The 5,557-nt window shown below is 46.0% G+C and overlaps 1 long non-coding RNA gene across 1 annotated transcript; it reads left to right on the forward strand.

Moving 5' to 3' along the window:
• The first annotated feature begins 352 nt into the window (after positions 1-352).
• Positions 353-5,298, forward strand: LOC139033908 (uncharacterized). The gene is made up of 3 exons (XR_011486392.1): positions 353-404; positions 561-658; positions 4,976-5,298. It is a non-coding gene; the product is annotated as an uncharacterized lncRNA (long non-coding RNA).
• The last annotated feature ends 259 nt before the right edge of the window (positions 5,299-5,557 follow it).

Consider the following 5,557-nt stretch of genomic DNA (forward strand, 5'->3'; position numbering starts at 1 on the left):
TGTGGGTCTCCTGAGGGTTTTTGGGTTGAGGACTTCCTACGCCTGGAAAGCGGTCTGAGGGTCCTGCCCTTTAATACCCAGCCCCCCCTCCTCCAGGCATACTTCCTGCCTTGAGGACCACCCAGACCTCCCATCACAGAGAGGTAGCTACCAGGGCCACACCAAGGTCTACAACAAAATTAGCATCCAGGCACATTGCCCACAGGCTCCTGCCCAGCGGCCAAGCCCAGCAGAGATACTGAGACAGGCCCATTCCCTGGAGACAGGTGACTTCTTTATCAATGGATTTGGCTCATTGCCTGGCACCCCCCCCCCCCCACCAGGATGGTTTTGCCAAACTGTCCTTAGACTGCTTGGCAGTCCAGCTGACCAGGTGGACTGTCTCCCTCTCTCCTTTACTTGAGGTCAGATTACATCACCATCTGAGAGCTCCCCCATTTCCCCTACTCACTCCACTATCCCCGTGGCTTTCTTTCGTATAAGCTGTTTCCCTAATCAAATCCTTGCACCTTTCATCTAGAGGGTCCCAGACTAACACCCTGCCCCCGTTTCTTTTCCAGCAACGTCCTGTTAATGCTGTGTATCTAAACTCACCCATCTTTAAACACACCTGGACCACACTCTTCAGGAGCCAGGCCTGATGAAAGGCTCTGACAAGGTATAACTAAGAGGTAACATCTCTTAGAGTATTTGCAAAGGTCTCAACCAAGAAGAAAAAATACTGTAGAAGAGTGTTTATCCAGCATGCCCAGACATCACTACCTTTGATAAATATTAATAACATTTCAGTAGTTTAGAAATGTTTATTTCTACAGCACATAATGCTCTAAAAACTCAAAGAAAAGTAAAGCCAAACATATTTTGGCCTATGCTGTATCATTTAAGATGTAATATAAAGAATGATTCCGTTCAGTTCAGTTGCTCAGTCATGTCTTACTCTTTGCAACCCCATGGACTGCAGCACACTAGGCCTCCCTATCCATCACCAGCTCCCAGAGTTTGCCCAAACTCATGTCCACTGAGTTGGTGATGCCATCCAACCATCTCATCCTCTGTCATCCCCTTCTCCTCCTGCCCCCAATCCCTCCCAGCATCAGGGTCTTTTCCAGTGAGTCAGCTCTTTGCATCAGGTGGCCAAAGTATTGGAGTTTCAGCTTCAGCATCAGTCCTTCCAATGAACACCCAGGACTGATCTCCTTTAGGATGGACTGGTTGGATCTCCTTGCAGTCCAAGGGACTCTCAAGAGTCTTCTCCAACACCACACTTCAAAAGCATCAATTCTTTGGCACTCAGCTTTCTTTATAGTCCAACTCTCACATCCATATGTGACTACTGGCAAAAACCATAGTCTTGACTAGACGGACTTTTGTTGGCAAAGTAATGTCTCTGCTTTTTAATATGCTGTCTAGGTTAGTCATAACTTTCCTTCCAAGGAGTAAGTGTTTTTTAATTTCATGGCTGCAGTCACCATCTGCAGTGATTTTGGAGCCCCCCAAAATAAAGTATCTCACTGTTTCCACTGTTTCCCCATCTATTTGCCATGAAGTAATGGACAGAGGCCATAATCTTCGTTTTCTGAATGTTGACTTTTAAGCAACTTTTTCACTCTCCTCTTTCACTTTCATGAAGAGGCTCTTTAGCTCTTCTTCACTTTCTGCTCTAAGGGTGGTGTCATCTGCACATCTGAGGTTATTAATATTTCTCCCAGCAACCTTGATTCCAGCTTGTGCTTCTTCCAGCACAGTGTTTCTCATGATGTACTCTGCATATAAGTTAAATAAGCAGGGTGACAATATACAGCCTTGACATACTCCTTTTCCTGTTTGGAACCAGTCTGAACCATTTTGTTCCATGTCCAGTTCTAACTGTTGCTTCCTGACCCACATACAGATTTCTCAAGAGGCAGGTCAGGTGGTCTGGTATTCCCATCTCTTTCAGAATTTTCCACAGTTTGTTGTGATCCACACAGTCAAAGGCTTTGGCATAATCAATAAAGCAGAAATAGATGTTTTTCTGGAACTCTCTTGCTTTTTCCATGATCCACCGGATGTTGACAATTTGATCGCTGGTTCCTCTGCCTTTTCTAAAACCAGCTTGAACATCTGGAACTTCACAGTTCACTTACTGTTGAAGCCTGGCGTGGAGAATTTTGAGCATTACTTTATTAGCGTGTGAGATGAGTACAGTTGTGAAGTAGTTTGAGCATTCTTTAGCATTGCCTTTCTTAGGGATTGGAATGAAAACTGACCTTTTCCAGTTCTGTGGCCACTGCTGAGTTTTCCAAATTTGCTGGCATATTGAGTGCAGCACTTTCATAGCATCATTTTTTAGGATTTGAAATAGCTCAACTGGAATTCCATCACCTCCAATAGCTTTGTTCATAGTGATGCTTCCTAAGGCCCACTTGACTGTGCATTCCAGGATGTCTGGCTCTAGGTGAGTGATCACACCATCATGATTATCTGGGTCATGAAGATCTTTTTTGTACAGTTCTTCTGTGTATTCTTGCCACCTCTTCTTAATATCTTCTGCTTCTGTTAGGTCCATACCATTTCTGTCCTTTTTTGAGCCCATCTTTGCATGAAATATTCCCTTGGTATCTCTAATTTTCTTGAAGAGATCTCTAATCTTTCCCATTCTATTTTATTTCCTCCATGAAGAATGATAGGAAATAAAATAATACAATGGGTTTATGTGCTTTGTTAAACCTATTATACAATATAAGCATACAGTATAAGTGGATCAAAACTTCATTTGAGAATAATTCCATGCTCCCAGTTGTGAGCCCCCAAGAGGCCTCCTGTTATGGTTTCTTCTAAGGGAACCAGAGGCTGAGTCTAGGAGCAGTCAGAAAGTTGACATGGGTGAGGGGTAAGGTTCTAGGATGGAAGCCAGAAACGATCTTGGAGTGAGCAGAGCACCGGGAGTGTAACTGAGCCCAAAGTAGCCCGTAGGCCCGGAACTGCAGCCCCAACCCCTGATTCTCTGGCTCCTGTGCTCCGCGGAGCAGCCTACAGGTGTACGGATACATCCAGAGGCCATACAATAAAGACCTAGACCGGAGCCCATTTCTTCCTCAGTGCGCTCTGATCCTCTAGCTATTTGTGCTCCGAGCTGCTCCTAGCTCCCTACCTGGGCCTCACATGCCAGCGGCCACTCTCTCTGGCTCTTCAGATGTGGCTTTTCTCCAGTGCTCAGCTCCTAACTCCTCAAGAACCAGGACTATGACTGGTGCATCAGTCAGGGCTCGGCACCATGATCCTGGGAAGCTGTGCACAACACACGGGCAAGCCCAAACCCACTGCCCAACGTAGTCTTCCTGGAAGGTCTCTCTGGATTTGCACCTGCTGCCACTGGCTCACATTTCGGAAACCTGGAGAAAACTTGAATATCACGAATGAGAATCTTGTTTGGTCTTATGAGCTATCTTCTTTTTTTTTTCCTTCTAGCTTTGTACTATAATAAATTGTCCGGTGAGTCCTTGAACATGGATGACATTCAGACCCATTTAGATTAATGAATTGTTTGCAAATGATACAGCTGCATCTGATTTAGTGGGTGGATCCTATCCTAATAGACTCTTAAGATACACATTTGAATCTTCAGCAGGGAGAGTGATACTGACATCCTTTCTTTCTGTCTCTTGCTTCTTCTCTTGGAGGCTTCTTGGCCCTGTACCAACCTTAAGAAACTCAGTAATGAAGTCTGGCATTGGGTAATTGTTGGAAAAGTCTGCCTTCCAGTTAGCACCCTTGCAGTGGGGGCTGGAGGGGATCCTAAGAAAATGTACCTGCTCTCTCTCCTGCAACAACCTGGAGACGCAGGTGGGTGATAAGCCACCTATGCTTCTAAGTGTTGAGGTTCCATCCAGAACTTAAGTATAAGAACCTATTACTGTATGAGATATGGCTGCTCTAAAAAGTTACGTATAAATCTGATTGTGTTCAGGGGTAGAGTTGGACAGATTCAGTGAAATTGGGTTTTAAATGTATCAGAGGCTCTGGGTATTTGAGAGCACCCTAGGGTGATGGTTGGAAGAGAGAGGAATCTGGGACTTCCCTGGTGGTCCGGTGGTTAAGAATCCACCTTGCAATGCAGGGGGTGCAGGTTCAGTCTCTGGTTGGGGAATTAAAATCCCACATGCTGCAGGGCAATTAAGCTTGCAGGCCACAACTACTGCGCCAACATGGCAACTACTGAGCCCACACACTCTGGAGCCCATGCATCAGAACTAGAGAGTCAGTGCACTGCAACAAAAGATCCTGCGTGATGCAGTGAGGATCCTGAGTGCTGCAACTAAGACCCCATTCAGCCAAATAAATAAAAAATGTTTAAAGGAGGAAGAGAGAGGAATCTTATGGGGAGAAAATAACAACCTAAAAATTCTACTTGGTTCATTTGCTCATTCATTTCATCACAAAATGAACCTTTTGTAGGGCACCAACTCTGTGCTTGGCTTCGTTCCAGTGGCTAGTGACACAAAGGCTAATAAGCCACCTGCTGTATTTTTGAAGTCAGGGAATGTTCTCAAGACATAGTGAAGCCTGCATCCCAGAACACCTATGTTTATACCATGCGTGGGCATCCATCAGAACAGACCAAGGTCCTGCCCTCAAGTTCAACCAGCGGGACCCCTGCTTGATAAGAGCCCACCGAAAAGTCCCTGAACTAACATTTCCTGCTCCTGAGCCATGTCGCGCTCCTTCTGTTGACTTCATGGCCTTGCCTTTATGCTAATAATGCCATGAATAATGCCCGGAAAGGGAGTACTGGGGAGGCTCTGATGGAAGAGAGGAGACCACTGTGGCATCATTGAATGGAAAGTTATCCCAAGCTCAGTGGGCAGGAAGAGCTCGCTTTCTTTGTAAAAGCACAGTCTTTTCTTCCATCCTCTGAAGAAATTTGTCTCCCTCTTCTTCACTGCTCCTTCTCTCCATCTCCTCTCCACTTCTTCCTGCCGCCTCCAACCTGCAGCTCCAGGAAAAGTCAAGCTTCTCTGAGGTCAACCATCCAGGGCCATGGAGAAAGCATATGAAGGCAATCCTTCTTGGAATTACAGCTGGAGGCTGCTTGACATATGTCTGCCTCACAGCACATGTGAGACGGCTGTGTTAAGCTGTAACAACAGCGCTCCACGCCACCAGGCAGCAAATGGATTTCGGTTCCGCTTTAATTTCTAACGAACGGCCAAGCCTTCACCACATCCATCAGCGGGCGCCCTGCCTGCCGCATTAACAGCCTTGCTTAATGGCTGCCTTCCCGCTTATCACACCTCAGCCTGATTAAATTGTTATATAAAGAGAAATGTTTTTGCAATAAATATCTGTTGGGAATTTCAATCAGGTTCCCAGGCCACTGTTGCTGAGTCATGGTTCTTTTCTTCTCAGTTAATGAGGTTTTCATCAGCCCTGGCAGGGGTGGACTTAGGGGAGAAGAACTGATTGGTTTCAGTAGCACAGAGAGGAGGGAAGAATAGAGATGTAAACACCAGCCATCGGGTGGGAGATTTCCAACTGGGAGTCTGGGAACAAGCCAGAGGTCCCTCGAACGCTCCCA

This window comes from Odocoileus virginianus, unplaced genomic scaffold (genome assembly GCF_023699985.2).
Source record: "Odocoileus virginianus isolate 20LAN1187 ecotype Illinois unplaced genomic scaffold, Ovbor_1.2 Unplaced_Contig_8, whole genome shotgun sequence".
Lineage (NCBI taxonomy): Eukaryota > Metazoa > Chordata > Mammalia > Artiodactyla > Cervidae > Odocoileus > Odocoileus virginianus.